The sequence below is a fragment of the Mixophyes fleayi genome, chromosome 11 (genome assembly GCF_038048845.1).
Source record: "Mixophyes fleayi isolate aMixFle1 chromosome 11, aMixFle1.hap1, whole genome shotgun sequence".
Classification (NCBI taxonomy): Eukaryota; Metazoa; Chordata; class Amphibia; order Anura; family Limnodynastidae; genus Mixophyes; species Mixophyes fleayi.
In genome coordinates, this window is record NC_134412.1 from 15,651,490 (window position 1) to 15,673,304 (window position 21,815).

At 40.5% G+C, this 21,815-nt stretch overlaps 1 long non-coding RNA gene across 1 annotated transcript; it reads right to left on the minus strand.

Annotated features, from left to right (window-relative positions):
- Window positions 1–214: 214 nt before the first annotated feature.
- LOC142107236 (uncharacterized) lies at window positions 215–17,977 on the minus strand. Its single transcript, XR_012679914.1, has 3 exons — window positions 17,940–17,977; window positions 1,340–1,458; window positions 215–278 (listed from the first exon to the last, which is right to left on the minus strand). It is a non-coding gene; the product is annotated as an uncharacterized LOC142107236 (long non-coding RNA).
- Window positions 17,978–21,815: the final 3,838 nt, after the last annotated feature.

Consider the following 21,815-nt stretch of genomic DNA (forward strand, 5'->3'; position numbering starts at 1 on the left):
CATGTTAGAATTACTTGGCACAGCTAAGTCACACATTTCCTATTCTACACCGTGGCTGGCATATTGCTGTATATTTACATTTATTGATATTTTAAATGTAAAAAAAATTCACCATCTTTCAACTGCTTTGGAGAGAAATGAAATGTAAGATTATTATTTGTTTGCTTTCAATTTAAATTCTAATGTTAAACGCGACCTTCCCATGAAGGTGGAAGCAGCCACGACCTGGGTAACTAGATCCATTTTCCTTTCTTCTGTTATATTAAAGTGCTGTCAACCTAGAAAGGGCATTAAATGCATATAATTAATCTAAAAATCGGTGCCATTCCTTGTTACACTGTCTTTCTATTTATTTGCAAAACAGTAAGTACACTTAGCATTTGTGTAACATTCATTACCCTTTTTGAACCTAGGGTTTTTCTTTACATATACAAAGCTAGATTAGAAGTCATACTCTATGCACCAAAGAGAAAATATACAGCATAGCACAGGATGGGTAATAATTCAGGTTATTATAGTGAGAATAATGTACACCCTATTGTAAAAAAAAAATAAAGGGATTATAATACACCTAGTAGTTCTAGGACCATTTTTGACCATTTTGTACAGATTACAGAGCGCCAAAGTAACTTGAATATTCTTTTCTATTTTACAGCATTGCATATTATTAGCTAGTTGTTATTGTGAGGTGAACCTCTAGGGGCTAGATGCATACTTAGTAGAAATGTGCACTGGCCCCCATATTCTGGGGTTGGATGTGGTTTTGGTTCTAAAACATCTTCTCCTTTTGGTTTTGTTACAGGTTTTGCCCAAAAATCCTGAAAGATTTTGAATCTGGTTTTAATTAAAAATTTGGAAAAAAAGGTAACATTATGTGATTTCTGTTTTTGCTCCTATATTACTATTTATTGCAGTGATGGCTAACCTGTGACACTCCAGGTGTTGTAAAACTACAAGCCCCAGCATGCTTTGCCAGCTATCAGCTAGTTATTTACTGGCAAAGCATGCTGGGGCTTGTAGTTTCACAACACCTGGAGTGTTAGCCATCACTGATTTATAACATTAACATTCATTTACAGTCTATTTTCTAATGATATCTTCACAACTGTCCAAATTTTTTACTAATTTCTGCCAAAGTCTGCAGCGAGCTGGCTGCTTAAAATTAGTGACAGAGCAGGTTACAAAAAGATACAATCACCATTTCTGCTTTCATTTTCTTTTAATTTAATTCCATATCTCACATTATAAGTCGGCGTTTCGAGGTTCTACATTTCAACCTTTGTCAAGACAACCACATAGAATGATAGAAAAGGCAGATATTAAAAAACTATGTAGTTACCTTATGCAATCCCAGATTGTCTTCAGCTGCAGCTCATGATTCATCAAAAGTCTGGTACTGGTAGGACTTATTAACTCCCAACTCAACAACCAACAGCAAGAACCTTTAACCTTTTATTTCTGGATCAAAGAGGTGGAAAAGGCAACTTAGAAATAATACATTCGATACAAATGGGTAGACAATGCATTCAGCATAGACCATAAAATAAAAAAAAATATAAATCACTACAATAAACAGATAGCTTAGTGGTCACACCAGAGAAAGATAAGGTTCTCTACAATATCTCAGTCTTTTACTTGAAATTAAGGTGAAGTAAAACAGTCTTAACTCTGTTAACAAATGGACGAAATGAAGCAGTTTCTGTAAATAACTGATCGCTCTTTTATCAGCACAATAGTTGCACAGATTAATACTCTTTATCTGCCGGCCATAGTGTTGTAACATAATAATCTTTTGATAGGACAAATAACATTCTGGGGCTGGCTGGGATCTGTAGTTCCACAGAACTAAACGGTATCCAATAGTCACAAGGTTCCCGTAACAAAGTTACTGTTTTGTGTTTAAATGATACTCCAATATAGAATGAGTCTAGTAGTCCTACAAATCCAAATAAAGTTCTGACAAATAATTCAGTCTCTACACCAAAAAAAAATGACGTGATTCATTTAGTCATTTTGGCTGCCGATTTGCAGGATGCAGGAGACTTGCCTACTCTCCCAGGAGTCCGGGAGACCTACCTGAAATTCGGTAGTCTCCCGGACATTCTGTAAGAGTGCGCAAGTATGTTGTAGTGCCACGTTGTTGCACAGACTCTATCATTCTGTGACTCAGTCTACCTCTGATTAATAATACAGGTGTTCCACATATGGTCTGAAAAATTATACTTAGAGCTATAATCTTGTTTCTCACTACTGTTATGTCTCAAACAGTACAAAGTCCCACTCTTTTAGGGTATAGTGTATAGACTCACCCCAGCACACTGGGCTGCTGCGCTATCAGGGAAAACTTGTCAGTGCAGCTGCTGTTATCTCCAACTAGCCTGTTGCTTGTTTGTTTTTCTGTTTCAGTTTTCTTTGCACAGCACCTCTCATCACACTTCTTTCCTCTCCACAAAAGTTCCTTGCACACAAACACACTAAAATCTCACTGGATTTTGGCTGTAATCTCACTCTCAGTCTGTCCCTCCTTGACTGACAGCTGCAAGAACCAATGAGCAGTAGGAGCAGGGAAACTCCTGGGTCCTATGCTTCCTGGGCTTGCACAGATCTTTTTAAAGGGACCATGCACATATATCAAACTCTGGGGCACAACATGAGTACCTAAGACATGTACCAAGGAGGTGCAATAACGCACCTCCACTATCAAATGTACACTCCGGCAGCATGCATTCCAGCTTCGAAAGCATTGACCAGAAGTGCAATGACACACTTCCTGTATTACAAACATTTTGATTCCATATTTTCCAGGAAATTATGTTTTGCAGATCCGATTTTGGTGCAAAGATTCGAGTCTTGTTTTGTATCTACTCGGAACCCCAAATCACGGATCTGTTGGAATTTTCAGAATCCGATCGGCTCATCTCTAATACTTAATGGGGAGTTCCCCACTGCCCAGAACCTCCTACCTTGACACTCGAATCACATGATCTCCCGGTACATCACTGAAGCTAACCCATCTAACATTCATTTTTTTTTTGTATTAGCAGGACCCACAGTAATTCAGAGATAATCAAATGCCCGACTGAAGGTTGCAAATTCTCACCTGGATAAACCATGTTGTGCAGCAAAGAGTGCAGCAGCAATTTTTGTTTTTACATGGTGGGAAAATAATGTCCGCTTTAGCATGCAACACACAAATACCGAGCAGCTACTGCACTGTGATTTAGGGTTGCGGAAGAATGTGCCCCCTCCGAACTCTAAATCTATCAGCACATTTTAGGATTGTGACAAAAGATTAATAGTATTCTGTGGATACGCCACCTGGAGATGCAGGAAATTTAAAGTAGTCTGCTTCGCAGGATCTTATTATTGTCTTTTATTTATAAGGAGTCACACGGGTTCCACAGCGCCATACATAGGCCGTTTGAACATACAAGAAAATGACAAAATAACCAGTAAGTGACAGAAATAAATACAAACAACAAGTTTGCACAATTTAATCAAAACCCGCAAAATGACATACTTACGTAACGATCACACTAGTAAAGAGAGCTGAGTCAGAGCGTGCAGTCTAGAAGGGAGGGACGGACTCAGAGAGGTTGAAATTTAGTGTGGGAATAGAGGTGGGGGATGCAAATGCAGGAGAGTTATGCTCCCAAAGGTCTGGTATAGAGATTTGTGCTAAGGGTGATGATATCATCAACACCTATCTTTACTGTGTATTAAAAAAATATAACAATAACAGAAGAATTAAATAAGTTAAATTTTAAATCCCCCCTGCCCCCCCCCCCCCCCCCCAAAAAAGCAACCAGTACAAACAATTTAGCTAGTTACCATTAAAACAGGAGGTCAACCCAGGCCACATGGGATGGATAGTGTAACACAGTGGTGGTAGTGGGGGGTATACGGTGGTATGCCAGACTGCTACTTCTCCTACTGCCTTCATTGTAACTATGAAGTTCCATTCACATACATTTTCTATACCGCCACTTCTACATTTCCACTTTGACCTCTGGTGTAACACCAGAAAAGAAAGCAAGAGATCGGGTAGATAGTCAAAGAAAGCATGCAGAGAACTAAAAGCACCAGCATGCCCATGGCTCCCAGAGCCTAATAGTAAAAAATAACCCATGTGCACACTTTGAATTTTGCAATATCTTAATTGAAATAAATACTCACTAAAATCCCTCACTTACCACGTTATTAGTAGTCCAGTTGGAAAAAAAATAAATGAGAAGGACGAGGACTTACTCGTAACATCACTGAAAAGGAGGCAATACTCAATCAGCCAATCATCATCATCATTATTTATATAGCGCCACAGATTCCACAGTGCTGTACAGAGAACTCTTTCACATCAGTCCCTGCTCCATTGGAGCCTACAGTCTAAATTCCCTAACATACAGAGAGAGAGAGACTAGGGTCAATTTTGATAGCAGCCAATTAACCTACTAGTATGTTTTTGGAGTGTGGGGGGAAACCAGAGCACCTGGAGGAAACCCACGCAAACACAAGGAGAACAAACTCCACACAGATAAGACCATGGTCAGGAATTGAACTCATGACCCCAGCACTGGGAGGCAGAAGTGCTAACCACTTAGCCACCGTGCTGCCCAATCAGAGCGGCTGGCTTCTAATTGGCTGGAGAGCGGAAAAACCGCTCTGATTGGCTGTTTGTGTATAAGTTGACGATAAGTTATAATAATATTTTACAGGAGTGACATCACCACTCACCAAATATATATTTTACAGTGTATTTGCGTATATTCATGTCACCAGTACATTGTAGATTTTTATTATCCCTTTTGGTGGCTATTGTACTGTATTTTTAGTCCTATCAGGCTTAAGGGTGATAGTACTGTGTAATACAGAGTGATAATTTGCAGTTTTTATGTCTGTGATAAAACAAGTTGATACGTGTGAATGAACGTGTTGTCCTGTATCCCTCACTTGGATAAATATAGACATCTGTGTTTATTAATCTGTGTCCATGGATTATGCCTGAAGTGAACGCTGCAACAGAGGAAGATGTAATCATTTGTTGAACATAATAAACATAATGGAAATCCATTTTTTTTTCCAGCATGTGGGGAAAATACTTATGCCTACAAGTTGCTTTTATGACCTTTTATGGCGAATCTGATGTTTGAAAGCGGATTGCAGGCGTTTTTCCTGAGATCTGTGTTAGAAGTATGCAGAGTCAGTCCATTGTGCAGAGGGCGTTAATAGACTGTTCTTTACACATCAGCCGGATATTTTCTGTCCGGCTGGAGCGAGGCAGAAGCTGGTTTTACTCCTCGTCTGCTAATCTTCAGCAGCACAATTCTTGTATTTTAGGCAAGCTGCTAAAACAACAGATGACTCACAAGATGGGCATCGGAGCCAGAATCATTCGGCTTACGGGTGTCGGAGACACAGCGGTCATTAAGTGGGCGCAGTTTTTCCGGACTTTGCCTTGTGGATTAAAAAACAACACAGTTTAATTTAGAGGTAGCTAGAAATAGGAATAATATTTAGTTTGGTTAGTGGATCGGTGATATTTTCTCATTCCTTTTTATGTGCATGATATTTAAAGGAGCACAGCTAAGAGTTTATACTTTCTAATATGTTGCGTAAAATAAAATATAACGGAAAAGCTTTGATTTCTTTAATGTTCGCAGATCACTGCCCCTTTCAAAGCAACCTGACTCTTGGGGCTAGATTTACTAAGCTGCGGGTTTGAAAAAGTGGGGATGTTGCCTATAGCAACCAATCAGATTCTAGCTGTCATTTTGTACAATGTACTAAAGAAATGAAAGCTGGAATCTGATTGGTTGCTATAGGAAACATCCCCTCTTTTTCAAACCCGCGGCTTAGTAAATCTAGCCCTTGGTCCTTTTGTGTGGAGGATCCCTTGACCTGCTTTGTATGTGCATGTCATTGTTGGTCCAGGAGTAGACACTCTGACGCTAGATTTAGCTCCGGCCCATCGTAAAGGATTATATCCTGGGACCAGTAGTGTGATGGGAATCTGACCTTTCACTGTTGGTTTTGCTATTAGTTGTTAGCTAACTTGCATTACTCTCTCCGCCACCGCATTTGTCTGTTTAAATAAAACTGGGACCTTTTGCCAAATTTAAACTTTGTGTCCTTCTGGTTACTTTATGCTCTCAATCACACTAATAGAAATCTGAACATACGAAGAAGGTTTGGGTGCATGAAAGAGAGATATCAACACTATGCAGTTTATTGTAGATAGACAAAAGGATATAGAATGAATATTGACCCTGATCCTGCATATTTGCAATTACCTGTAGATGAGGACTTGAATTTCCCATTTCCTTTCTTATTTGGTTGTTCGTGCGCTCCGTGCGGAATCACTACCTCTCACTCCCTTCATCTGGATCTCAGTAGAAGACGGGTAGAGTGAATTTTAACTTTGATCAGTCATACGGAAGACAGGAATGTAAAAATAAACCTGTATGTATGAGCCGCTAATGAAAAAAAATCAGCAAGTAAACACATAATCTCACACTGAGACAGCACATTTAGTCAAGGTGAGAAGGGAAAATCTGCTATTTATAAACAGGCTGCTCGGCTTCTGTGTTAATTAATTTCCAGTCCTTCAACACCTTCTTCAAATGTCACCGGTAATTAACGAATGAAGTAGAGACTCACCGTGGGGTCATTCGGTGTGTTGTTCCAACCTATTCACTACTTTTGAATAAGCCGTGAACTGTAATCTATAACTGGTTTATAAACTATAGCTGTCGCCTACACGTGTTGACTAATGACTCAGTGATACACAGTAACTGCTTTCTAATGAATTGATAGTGCCTCGTGCCTCACTGGTGTCACTGGTTCCTAGTGAATCGGTAGTGCCTCTTGACTTGATAGTGTTACATGCCTCCGAGATGGCAATGGTTCCTAGTGCAATAACAGTGCCTTACTCCTCAGTGTCTCATTGAATCAGGCTCAGGCAATGGCCATAAGGAATGGTGTGTCTGAGAGTATAAGTGGATTGGTCTAGGCTCTTAATAAAACGGGCTTCTAAGCCTCCGAGACCTGCTTGGACCACGGCTGATCACTGCTTGGCCACATCAACCTTAATATGTGATTGAAAAATTGCTTATTTTGCCATTGGAATTATTTTTTTAACTTGTCCCAGTGTCATTGTTGCCCCAGCTCTATTCATAGATTTGGCGGAATGTAAAGTTACAAGTACCGTATGGATTGCTATTACACGGTATGGCGAAGTGAAAGTGAAACTCGAAGATTGTATCATCGGAACTTCCCACGTTTAAGAGGTGGCCTGTTCCACTGATAGTGCCTCGTGCCTCAGTGTCTCTACTGTGTTAAGGCAATGGGTACTGTGAGAATACTGGGTTTATCTGGCCCATTTCTACCCACTTCACATCCGCTGGCCACCCAGTACCTTCTAAGGTTCCTATAGTCCAGTGGTCAGGGAACAGGGGTAAATTACCCCAAATTAAATTCCTGGGGGTAATGCTGCCGATTCACATGCTGTCAGTTGGATTGTAGACCCCTTTAAATGTGAAATTGCTGTTGTACCAGAAGAGCCTCAAGGGTTCGCAGAGGCACTTCTTGAGCTTCGATGTAATAATGAAGCACGTATTGCATTTGAATACAAAGCAGATCTGTCATATTTTTGGATGTCAACAGCTGCAAAGGCATTCAAAATGGCACATGAGGAGGCAGTCAAAAAGTTGCCTTTTGCAACAACCTACCTTTGCAAACAAGGATTATCCACTCTAACAAACATAAAAACAAAGCAGAGAAATCGATTGGACGCTGAAGACTGTATCCAATTTGCTCTGACATCAAAATGCCCCAATATTGATGCTCTCGTATCAAAAATGAAGCAACATCATTTCTCCAAAACCTGAAGTTTTGAAGTTGAAACTTTCAAATAAATTTTGAATAGATTCAATAATATTTTGAATTCCAATAATTAATAATATATGATTTCCTTCCTTTCAAATCAAGGGGGTAACGTCGGCGTGTGCAAATATATTTGGGGGTAAAAGGTAAAAAAGTTCTCTGACCCCTGCTATAGTCACTCAGGTAAATGCAGTTATAAAGTACAACAATACATTTATTGTAATAAAAGCACTACAATATTATATACAAACAGTAAATAAATGCCAGGCAGGTTTACCACATTATCTGTCCCTTACCCCACTAGCTTAAGAAAGGAGTAACAGTCACCTGGCTGAAATGACTTGTAGAATCCAAAACCAAGGGATTTCTTACAGCAGCAGATGTAGTCTTCTGGTAGAGAACATAAGCTCAACACCAGCCACCCTGCACCTTCCAAGAATCAATCCTCAGAATCAACACCCCCCCTCCCCCCGAAGTGGCTCCTTATATCTAGGGTCAAATTTCCACAGAGTTTCCCCCTCCCTGGGCAAACCCCTGGCTCTCTCCTTAAACATTGGTGGGTGCTGAACCAGGGAGTTGGAGGGGGAGTGGAGATGAGCTGCCCTTCCACAGTGGCTCCCCTGCTGTGTTCCTGCCAAAATGTCTGGGCTTGTCCAGTGGAAGACAATGGATACTAATTGGCCTTCCCCACCTCCAGATCTAGGAATGCAGTTACAGCCCCCCCACCTGCATCCTGGACCCCACCTGATCCTTACCCATAACCCACCGGACTTCAATTTAAGAACAAAGTAAACCAGCATCACTGCGATATCAACAATATACAATAAACAATATACAATTTTACAATGAGTAACGTATAGTGAAAAAGTCTCCTATATAGGCATGGCTACAATGTCCCCTTAGCCACATGTAATTAAACACTGCATTTCTACTCTGGTGAGCTGGGGAACATTAACAGGGCTATCAAAAGTACTATGCTCCACATTTTGTGAGAAACGAGGGACAGGCTGGTTATGGTGATGTCAAACTTGTTTTGTGACAGGTACGCTACAAGCAAACTTTATTTTCAGAGCACTTTAAAATATGCATTTATGCAGATAGGACTATGGTTACTATGAGTTGCTCTGTTACTTGATGCCAATTGATATACACATCCATATAATGCTGCTCAACACTGGCACACGCAGAATGTGCGGTTTGAAGGGAGGGCAAGGGGTGATGGCCACACCCTCATTGTGCCATAACCACGCCCACCACGACATGGCCACACCCCCATTATGCCATGACCACACACCCACCATGACATGACCGCATTCCTTTCACAATCAGTCCGAGTTCAAATATAGCTACAAAGTTGGGAGGTATGAGTATATCCAAGTATTAATCAATACGTGTAGTTCTATTTTATTCTGTATAAAGAGCCGTGGAGAACATATATTGATTTTAAAATCAGTATAATGTCGTTTTGGAAATGTAAAAGTTGTAATTTGAGCATTTAAACAACCCTAAAATATGTTCTGAGACCTCTTAGGGCAAGCTCACATTTCAGCAATGCTGAGTATGCAGCCTTTACAGGAGAACTATAGGCATCAGGTAATTGCTAACCCTGAAATCCACCAACTGGAAGAACTGTAGCTCCGGTAGTATTTGCTAATTATCCAGGAGAAACATCTGTTAAATTATCTTATTAAACACTGTGGTCCTTTAGTTCACCACCAAATTTGTTTTTGGGAGGAATGAGGTTTAACATTAAAAATACATATTGCCTAAAGGTCACGTTATACATTCACCTGTTCTGAACGAAGAACAGGTGATTATCATTGGCCAATGGGCTGCTGGTTACTGGGGTGACGTCATAACTGTTGAGGTATGAGGGACTTAAGGCTCATGTTGTGTTGAAGACAAATACGTAAGAAAATGAACTCTAAAAACTGAAAATAAAAATAAAGCATACTCGGAGACATACCAGGTACAACCAGATCGTAAGCACAACAAACTTTTTTTTTAACATTTGTTTTGATACCGAAAACCACATTCGCTATTAGTTTTGAATTAAATTTACCTGACCCCCCCCCCCCACCCCACTATCATGGACGAATGAAAGTTGCAGAAATGTCATGCTAGCATAACATCATAATCATCATCATCATCACCATTTATTTATATAGCGCAACTAATTCCGCAGCGCTGTACAGAGATCTCACTCACATCAGTCCCTGCCCCATTGGGGCTTACAGTCTACATTTCCTAACATATACACACACAGACTAAGGTCAATTTGTTAGCAGCCAATTAACCTACCAGTATGTTTTTGGACTGTGGGAGGAAACCGGAGCACCCAGAGGAAACCCACACAAACACGGGGAGAACATACAAACTCCTCACAGATAAGGCCATGGTTGGGAATTGAACTCAAGACCCCAGTGCTGTAAGGGAGAAGTGCTAACCACTTAGCCACCACCAAATCACGTTAATGCTAAGAAATTGGGTGTACGTACAAGTTTACTTAAGTCCCTTTGTGTCTAATGTCTCAGTGATAACACTAGTCCCTGGTATAGTGTTAGAGTGAATACTGGATCAGAAAAAATGTCTTCCTCCGCTATGTGAAGGTGTACGTCTTCCGACCAGTATACATAGATATTTTCCTATGCATCTTTATCAACCCGAGAAGCCAGACAAGCTACATAATATTCTTATAACTGTTTTATGTTGTGTGCGTTGGAGGGATGGATAGTCACCAAAAAGACAAAGTTTGAAGTGAACCAACCAAAAGAAATTAAAACCAGCAAGAAATTTGTATTGGTGTCACAGTTGTTTTAAAAGGTGTGGAGAAAAGATTCACCAGTTTTATGTAAAAAAAAAGTAATATATCAATATAAATAAACTGATGGATTAGTAGGTAAATATAAAATGTCACTTCAAAATAAGGATGGATTCAATATATTCACTTCTGAGTTCTGTTGCCTTCTAAGATAAATTAATTTTCTGTTTAAGGTAGAGTTGCATAAGTTAGACATAAACTCACCTCTGATGAAACCAATTACGAAAAAAGTGGTTGGAGAAATGCGTCAGAAACGCACTGACGGAGAACTGACTGCCCGATTATCCTCACGATTTTACTGTAGACTGTGGCTTCGCTAAACTTAAATAACATTTATATGATTATCTGTAAACAGTGCGATCATATCTAATGATTATTTGCATTCATTGACAGACTGCAGATCCCTGTTAGGGAGAAAATCAGTTCAGATAAGCACAATTTTAAGATTTAATTTGTTTACAAGCGCCTGAATAATTTTATTTACTGTATCAAAAACAAAAAGGCTTTCATGGTATTTGTATCTACCCTCTTGGGTTTCTTTGCAATGCTTTACTATGCTTTTAAGGTAAGAATGTCAACTGCTATCTTGGATAAATAGTCAGCCGCTAATTTTCTCCTTATCATTAAAACGCTTTATTATTTAAACAGCAATGAATGATCTTGAGTGACGGTCAATAAGTGAAGAGTAGAAAGATCTACCACATGTTATCGGCAGGGGAATTAGAAACGAACAGACTGGGGAATTTTCTAGAATAACGGCAGCAGGGGTGTCAAATCATATTTGGAGAAAGCAGATCAGGTCGGGAATGTGAAAGGAAATCGTTGCTTACTCCGGTGAGGGGGAATGATTGAGCCGTTCACAAGCTGTGGGTGTAAGATCATTTCTACCACAATGAAAATAAGACATTATGTTGTGTCATTGTATATGACGTAGTCTTTCATCCTACTATTTGATAAAAACTCTTCTTTTTTTTGTACACATCCTATGTTGAGCGATACTGCAAGTTTTCAATCAGGTCTACGTTACCTTTAGGTTAGTGGTCAGGGAACAGAGGCAAATTACCCCAAATGGGGTAAAAATGAAATTCCTGGGGGTAATGCTGCCGATTCACATGCTGTCAGTTGGATTGTAGACCCCTTTAAATGTGAAATTGCTGTTGTACCAGAAGAGCATCAAGGGTTGGCAGAGGCACTTCTTGCGCTTTGATGTAATAATGAAGCAGGTATTGCATTTGAAAACAAAGCAGATCCGTCATATTTTTGGATGTCAATAGCTGCAAAGGCATTCAAAATTGCACATAAGGAGGCAGTCAAAAAGTTGCTGCCTTTTGCAACAACCTACCTTTGCGAACAAGGATTTTCCACTCTAACGAACATAAAAACAAAGCAGAGAAATCGATTGGACGCTGAAGACTGTATCCAAATTGCTCTGACATCAAAATGCCCCAATATTGCTCTCGTATCAAAAATGAAGCAACATCATTTCTCCAAAACCTAAAGTTTTGAAGTTGAAGCTGTCAAAGAATTTTGAATAGATTCAATAAAATTCTGAATGCCAATAATTAATAATATACGATTTCCTTCCTTTCAAATCAAATCTCCCCACCTCCACACTCAAGGGTAGAGTATCCTAAGAGGGGACAGAGGCAGGGACGACTTTCCGACTGGGCACGATGGGCAGTTGCCCAGGGGCCCAGCGGACAAGGGGGCCCGAGGCAGGACTCCTATAAAAAATAAATAAAAAAATTACCTTTTGCGGTCATCTGACCGTTCAGGTCAGATGACGATCCGGCTCACTACCTGGTCCCCTTTCCCGTGATGGCGTCATCACTCCTGACATTCACTGCGAGCACAGCATGGAGGACAGGGCAATTGAAATGTAAGTTAAGGGGGATTTAAAAAAAAAAAAAAAAGTGATTTTATATATATATATATATATATACCACTTTTTTTTTTACACATATAGGGGCCCCGGTGCACTGCTTTGCCCGGGTGCCCATAATGTTGTTAAGATGGCCCTGGACGGAGGAGATGTGGCTCCTAGCTCCTCCGTGTTCAGTACAATACACATGTTTTAGTGATGCAAGTTATAAAATTCTGTACATGCAGTAGATGGGTCTACTTGGGCATATTTGCTCACATGAAAGGGTGAATTAGATTTTTACTTACTTTTAATTAACATTTTGTTTTACTGTGCAGATGTGTTTTTTTTCATGCATATAATATATGCTTAAACAAACTGTGTGTATAAAATAATCCAATGCAGTAAATTGTAAATTGCCTTGAGCATTTCATCCATATTATAATTGAATTTTGGGGTCTTTCACACGGTTCCTTCATTATACACTTTCTTGGATATCAGACTAAATTTTCCCGGTCCCTTGTAAACTGTGAAACGGGGGATTGATTAAAAAAACAAAAAAACAAGTGTCTTATATTATTTGTGGAGAAATGGTTTATCCGCTGTCTCTGATCCCTCTACACCCCCTCACATGATCCTGAGGGGCTCACAGCGTAGTCTGACATTTGGGTTTGAATGTAAAATTGCCGTAGTCGGAGGTTGTGTTAAAGAAGCTGTTTAGGCAAACTACAATATGCAGTAGTTTACAGTCCAATGCCAGGCTGGGAGCTGGTGATACTGAACAGAAAAGGGTTATTGAGTATGGGACTTCTGTGGCTTCTGTTTTTTTGGGTGACGGGGCGTGGTCTATTCCCAAAACAAATTATTTGATTGTTTTGTTTTAAAATGTTCACAGCTCTTATTTCATTTTTGGGATTCTGGGAGAAGAAGTGGCCCGGTAGATGTCTGGTTTTCGGACACTGTACTAACCTTGTGAATACTTTATGCTTGGGCTGTCAAAGCAGCTGTTGTTAAAATGAATACCCAGAATGCCATACCTGTCAAGGGCTTGGAAAACCCATGGTTCTAGAGTTCCAGTACAGTCACAGGTTGCCTTATCTTTCTTTTTTGCATGCATCAGGAATACGATATCCAACAGCTTGGACTTAATCTGCCATTCGGTCTTACTGCTACCATCCAGGCTACTACTGGGTGTTGTATGTAGCTGCTGCAGCACCTCTTTGCTGGTGACTGTGGCTGGTTCTTTGTGGCTGCTTACTCTGGATCAGCAGGGCAGGATGACATAGGACAGCCGGTGGATGAATTAGAGTGCAAGCTCTTATCTGTAGGTTTATATAGAGTACTGCTTTTTGCTCAATAGTAGCTCTTAAAATACGTTACACATCACATAGAGGCAGTGATAATAGACACACAGATGGAAAACACACAATATATATCTGTTAGGTTTCCAGGTTACCTTAGTCAGTACTTATGCCGGCCTTCCTGGGGCGCGGAGTCTAACGGCCCTCCCGCTCTTCTCCAAGAACCGCCGCAAGGCAGGGTGGGTTTTGCTGCCGGAGAACCGCAGGTCGTGGCCCCCAGGTTAGCCTACTGACGTAAGGAGAGAGTTCTATGAGATGGACAGGCAGAGACACGGACAGATCTACAGGGAACTGATGACCAGGTTCACTAACCGTATATCTGGAAGATAGCAGCCTGGAGCGGAAGCTGGTTGGTACGCAGGAATCAGTCCACGATGTAGCACCAGGGGTGAGGCAGAAGAGTAGTCAGGAATACAGCCGGTTCGGTACACAGGAGTCAGTCCAATACGCGGTACCAGGGTTTAGGCAGGAGGGTAGCCAGGGACACAGCCGGATCGGTATACAGGAGTCAGTCCAATATACGGTACCAGGGATGAGGCAGGAGAGTAGTCAGGAATACAGTCGGTTCAGTACACAGAAGTCTGTCCAGTATGCAGTACCAGGGATGATGCAGGAGAGTAGTCAGGTATACAGCCGGTTCGGTACACAGAAGTCTGTAGCAGCACAGGGGAAAAGCACAAGGGAGATAGGAGCACAGGAAATGCAGCCAGATGCAGGTAACACGTTGCTCTGACACAGATAGTGTGTCAGAGCAGAGTTAAAGTAGGATTTGAATTCCCCGCCCAGAGATCATCTGACCTCCGCCGAGACCTACCCGAAAGTGCGGCGGTACGGGGCGGGGGATCGGCGCTGAGACAGGTAAGCGCCGTGACAATATCACATTCAAGTACACAATGCAGATAAAATATATCAACATGTGCTCTTTAGAAAGAACCAAAAGCAACTTTGAAATTAGCACGTGAAAATATTGGACCAATCCTAGTGGGTGATACAATCAGAATGGCCAATACCTTGGGTTGTGGATGCTGAGGGTAAGGTGAAGATCGGAAACCCTATAGTGACATCTTTACCACTACAGAGGATCCCAGTACAATGGTAAGTATCCCAGTCTGAAGGTAAGTCATCATTATCAACTATCCCCACGGCCATTCAAACAACTTGGCCCAAAAAATGATAAATGATGACTGTCGCATTGTGAAATGCACAAGAATGGGGACGCAGTCGTCTGATTGGCCTTTCCTCGTTTGCTGTTACACCTACAACACAACAACAACTACCTCCAATTTACTTCCAAGTCTGTCGGACGCCTCTTCTGCATTGTAGTTAAACGACAGATGGTGCAATTATAGTTCCGTAATCTAATATCTCTAGTAATACACCAACATAGTTTTCACTGTAAGACTCTATGACATTCACGGAGTGGCTCAGCTTGTACTAACTAAAATGCTTTGAGGCAGAGTCTGAAATTTATTTTGAAAGTTATAATTAAAGTGTTATATGAGGACAGATGTAGCAGTTATTTTAGAAAAACAGAAGCCATTGTACACAAATAAATGAATTGGCTTAACAAACATCAAAGAAAGGGTCAATGTAGGTCGATTCGAATGCATTCTGTACATGAAAATCATATATTAGTACGATATTCAAATTACATTCATATCAATGTTTATAAAGCTCAACATTTTTGTATGGCGTTGATGTAATATCTCCGATTCTCATGGCAACAGCCTTGTTCAATCAGCTCATCTTCAAGTCACTTTTAGTTACCGATAGAAACATTCATTGACCTCTCTATCGCTAGAATCCCCGTGACACCTATAACCGGTGTTAAATCTATTGGAGTGAAAATTGCATCCAATATGGCCTTGAAGGTATATTTTATTGAAAACATGTTTGAAAACAATAACTCTTTTATGTCTCTCAATAAAGCAAATTGTCTCCCAGGTCTGAGAAAGGATTTGTGCAAAAGTTATTGCTTTTTTTAAGCTTCACTGCATTTTGAATGAAACATGCGCCGTTTTGGTTCTTGGCGACTTTGCCGACATGTGAATGTTCCTAGCCAATGGCAATTGATATACAATATAAGCAGAATTTAAGTTTACCCAGCTTCTATGTGTATTCTGTAAGTCAAAGCAGTGGTCTAAAACACTAGCCTGAAATAAGTGTACTGTGCATGGATTTCTGATTTCATAGGGCCTGATTCATTAAGGATCTTAACTTGAGAAACTTCTTAGTTCGGTCTCCTGGACAAAACCATGTTACAATGCAAGGGGTGCAAATTAGTATTCTGTTTTGCACATAAGTTAAATACTGCCTGTTTTTTGCATGTAGCACACAAATATCAACTTTTAAATTTCAGTGTACAAATAAGCTATCAAGTATTTGTGTGTTACATGAAAAAACAGGCAGTATTTATCTTATGTGCAAAACAGAATACTAATTTGCACCCCTTGCATTGTAACATGGTTTTGTCCAGAACCTGAAATAAGAAGTTTCTCAAGTTAAGATCCTTAATGAATCAGGCCCCTAGTCCAGTATTATTATTATTATTATTATCTTTTATTAATAAGGCGTCACAAAGGGTCCGCAGCGCCGTACATGACAGATACAGAAAGCAGTGATCCATGACACACAACATGATACATGAAGAACAAAATACAAAGCCCAGGAATACTGAATGAATAAAAATACAGGTAACATGGTAATGCAGACCAAATTATTTGTAGGACAGTGAGCGAGAGGGATGGTAGTGACCAGCGAGAATAAGGTCTGAGCTTAAAAAAACAGGGCTAGGGAAGCAGACCAAGAGGTACAGAGGGTGATGGAATAGTAGAAGGAGAACACAAGGAAAGAGAGAGACACAAATAGGGTGGTATTGACTAGGGGAGTAGGGTGTAAAAGTCGGGACAAGGGAGATAATAGGAAGCTTGATAGGCTTGAACGAATATTCTATTGCATATGAGGTAGACCTAGTTCAAATTCAAACATAGCAATTTGTTTCCCTTTGACTCTAATGATGCATGAGTGACTGCAATTGATGGGGAATAGTGCAGCTTAGATGACTTAGACTTAAATAAGGGATCACTGATCCCTGTGATGATCATAAGGGCCTTTCACACAGCTAATAGGGGCACCTCAGGGTGAATGTTTGAATAGGATACATCTACACTCCATTGAATATTAGCCTTGTGTTTTCAGAGTGGACATGTGAGAATGGTGTTGGTAGTCCTGATTGCGATTGCCACAATTCTGACAATCACAATCACCACAAAGGAATGCCAATTACAATAATCCCAAAAGGCAGTAAATCCAGACTTACTTTAAAAGAGACACACAACATCCGGCCTCTATAATCTAATGTAAGGTTTAAGTTTAGGGTTAGGGTTAGGATTAGGATAAAGGGTTATACATTATAGAGGCAGCGGGTCCTGGCATTGCTGCTATATAACCGGAAATCTCACCATCGTCATTTTAATTGACGTCATTTCCAACTCCCGGGATTTTCTGCATTCGGAAAGAGTAGCAGGTTTGTCGTGGAAGTTGTGTGTCTTTTGTAGTCTAGATTTCCCGCTTATCGGAATTATTCTAAACGATACTCTTTTGTCGCGATTGCCATTGTCGGAATTATGGCAATCACTGAAGTGTACCCCACCCGAGCAAGGACCTCGAGTTCCTCATCAGTCACCCCTTTTTTTTAAATGCAACCTGAACTGCATTGTGTTCCATGTAATGGAAGCTGAACATAATACAGCTCATCAGGATGAATAAAGTGGTGTAAATGCCCATGTGCACTCATCCATTGACTTTTCAAAATGTATTGAGCGTCACAACATTAAAATAAAGAATTGTCTACATCAATCCTAAATAAATTTCTCCAGCCACAAGTTCTTGATAGTCTTGTTTGCTGTTGGATATCGGTTTATTCACTAGTAGTGTCTTGCTAGAGGCTAACTCCAGTGTGGTAAAAATAAAAAACCCAAAATATTAATTACATGTCTTTCCTAAAATACTGTCTTACCTTTCTTTGGGTTGTCATAATGGCCATGCTTTCCAAAATATTGTTTCTCAGTTTAGTATACCCGCCATTCGGCATCTATGAAATCGTCCAACCTACTCAAGTTGCAGGTAGAGAATATATGGTAAAACAAGAACATATATAAAGAAACATATATAGAAATATATCAACATGAACATAGGTTGAACAGTCAAATACATACTACCATAAATAAGTTACTGTAAAGAAGGTAACACCAAAATAATAAATGCAAAAGAAAAGCTATGTATTCCATCCCAGGTCTGTAGATATCTCCAGATACTTCCCCTATCTCCTGTAACCATCTTCTCTAACCTGTCTATCAATCCTGACCTCGACAGCCATGGCAGATCATCTGATTTTTTAGAGGCAACCACCAGTTACGTTGCCATAGTGATATATCAATTAATGTATTCAGCTATTTCTCTAAACCCACAGCCAGACCGGTTTATAAATGTGCCACAGCCTCTACCATAAACCAGCTTCTGTGTTCATGTTTCAAACAAGGAAACTGGTTGCACATAACATGCGGTATAATCACCGCATTCCTTCCACACGACCCAAGTACCAGAGCTAAAATAATCACCCATGAGACAGTAGATGAACTATCTTTTTCCAAAAGCCATCTCTATGGATAGCCTAGAGGAGACATAGACAAACTCAACATTCCGAATGGCACCAAACAGTATCCTCCATCAAGCTTGACCATCTTTCGTACTACTAATAAATGCCATATCTTAGTCTACAGTGTATTATTCATATAGGGGGCTGTTGGTATTACCTCTACTCCCACTTCCACATGTAAAATCCTTGATCTTCTCACATAAGTGACTGACACCGTACTTCAAGATTTCAGACAAAATGCAAAGGGTTGACGAAGAAGATGGCATTTGCATAGTAGCAGAAGTCTGCACCGATCGATTAAAGGAGTTGGGTGGAGTCAAAGTGTTCCCTGAAAAGTACGGTATTAGGTGTGCTGACAATTTAATTCGCAGAGAGACTATTTAAATGAGATAAAAGGATGAAGAGGATACATTTTTATGGGTGTTCTTTGCTGTATGGAGGGGTCACAACCATTTCTACTCCACAGAAGGACTGCACCAACTCTAAACCTGTGGAGATCGGGCCTGTACGTCTAATGGAAAGCAGAGAAGCGTATTTCTAGTCCTCTAACTCTCATGGCTAATTTAAGGCATCAATCTAGTTGAACCAAACAGTGAGCTTGTGGAACATAAATGATTTATTCAATGACAAGGGTGGTTATAAAGGGTGGGAGGTTGGACTTTTAATGTGATGTTGACTCTTTTGCACTGTGCACCACTTGTGATTTTCCACCTTCCTGCAAGCCTAGATGCACTTCTAGTTTGAGGCATCCCCCAAAAGTGGGGATGGACCTTAAAGGGTACTGGTCGGACCATACAGGCACACTGGTGTAAAGGCAAGTCTTGCTGTGTGCATCCAATGTTCTTCATAATTTAGGCCCACTGTGTTTCATTTTTTTTATACCTTGGCAATGACCTTCCTTCCTCTTCTGTGACCTGGGATTGTGTGAAGCTTGGCCTAGGTACTATATTATTTCCACAAGCCTCTCTCCCTGGCCTCCATCGTGATCGTCTCAGTGTGTCACATTGGAAAGAAGATTTTTATTATGAGTAATAGGTGAAGTCATCTGTGAAGTAAGAGTTGCCAGGTAACGCAACATCTAAAGCCCACTTTCAATGAAGTGAGCCATAGTGTATCCTATAGCCTGCACCTTTCAGGCATGTCATTTAACTCCTCAGCCTCCGCTTCCTCCCTTCTTGTTATGTGTATGCAGGCAGTGTGGATCAATAATTGTTGATCAGTAGATTTTTCAAGTTGAGCAATCTTTAATATTTATTGTAGCAGAAATAATATGACCAATATCCACAGTGCGGGAGAATTGGGATGAAATAACGTTCTATTGAGTGGCGTCATATTTTCAGAACACGTAGTTTCAATCTTATTAAATAAAGTCGTCACTTAACTATGACCAGAGACAAGACGGTAACACAGATGAAAGGGTCACTTCTCCAGACATATTGTTTTTTTTGGGAGTTGGACATATACAGGTTTAAGAACCGCTGAGATGAAACGCAAGTAAAAATAGCACATTTACTTCCAAGTCGGTGGAATCTTAAGATGTTTACGTCAGTCCTACATCATATACACTTACATCCAACCAGATCATGAGCACAAGATAAGGTTTTTTTTTTTTTAACATTTGCTTTGATAGAGAAAATGCATTCGCAATTAGGCTTGATTTAAATAAAAAAAGAAAAAGAAAACGGTCTATAAAAACGCAGGTATTATCTTCCTTCTCTTGTATGATTGAATTTAACAAAAATGCAATGCTAAAATACTCCCATGAAATCATTTAATACAGGCATGATCAATCAAGGAAGCACCTATTAGCTTTGGAGGGGAATCTGCAATCGGCCAATCAGAAGCAGCTAGCTAGTGCTGGCAAAGATCATCATCAGTTTGTATTTGCACCAGCCCTTGGGCACCCATTATGCTCTAATATCAGGTATATCTGTGTCTTCATATGGGTCTGCCTCATATATGAACACGCATCTTACTGTACTTAGAATACGACTGCATGCCCCTTCCCTCCCCATTACGCCACTCCAGCAAAGAGGCGAAGTGTCAGATTTGTATATGGACAAAGGCGTATGGGGGTACGCCCAACTCAGTATAAACCCACTTTTGTACAGTGTCCACTTTAGATACTCGGTATATGAGAGTGGTTAGTAGCCAGTGAAAGACTGGAAGGTACTAACCACACAGGGTAATTGTTGCAGAGTTCAGGATTGTAGGACTGGAGGATGGGTATTACTGTCAGGATTCCCTACATAAAGCCACGGAAAGAGCGTAATGATTAAAGTGGTTTTTATTAAACACCGGTTAGAAAAGTTTCAGGATACAGTACAGTCGGGTCTGGCAGAAATGGCAAAAAAACTCAGTAAATAACATATGCAGAATGCGATGGTTTGCAGGACTTTATTACGAAGTAGTGGAGATGATGCACTAGGTGTGACAGTCTGCGGAGCAAGGCACTGAAGATAATGGACACAGGATGCGATGGTGATGATCTGCGGATAGATGTGCTGGAGACTCAGAAAACAGGTAGCAATAATCTGCAGAGCATTACCACAGGATAGTGGAGTAGTCACAGTTGCTGAGATGATCTGCGGATAGATGCGCTGAAGACTCAGAAAACAGGTAGCAAATAATCTACAGAGCGTTACCACAGGATAGTGGAGTAGGCACAGTGGCTGATATGATCTGCGAATAGATGCGCTGGAAACTCAGAGAACAGGTAGCAAACAGGAGCCAGGGAACAGAACATCTAAGAAAGGAGAGTAGACCTGAAGATCAATGAGGATAAGACATGGGAACAGGCACAGCAACACAGGAAATGCAACAGATGATCTGGCATAGGTTGCTGGGACAGGCAGGTCTTTATAGGCCAGAGGCAGGTGTTTAACCTTCCAGGAATAACGAGGCAGGTCTGGCAGATGAGAGAGCAGTCTGAGTATCACAGTGGCCCCTTTGGTGGAACATGGTACTACAGGCAGGATACATCAATATACAAAGGTCCAACAAAGTTCCTGGCAGACAGGAGCTGCAAGATGCAGATCATGACAATTACACACTGTGCAAATGGAGAGAGATTATTATCAGTGGTGGAACAGTCTGTTTTAGCACCTAAGGTGAATTTGGTAAAATGTACTCCTCCCACTATTTACCAGTCTGACCATTATTTGTACATATTACATAACACTGCCTTTCTACATTAGACTCAGCACTGACCAGGCACCAAAATATATCAGTACAGCA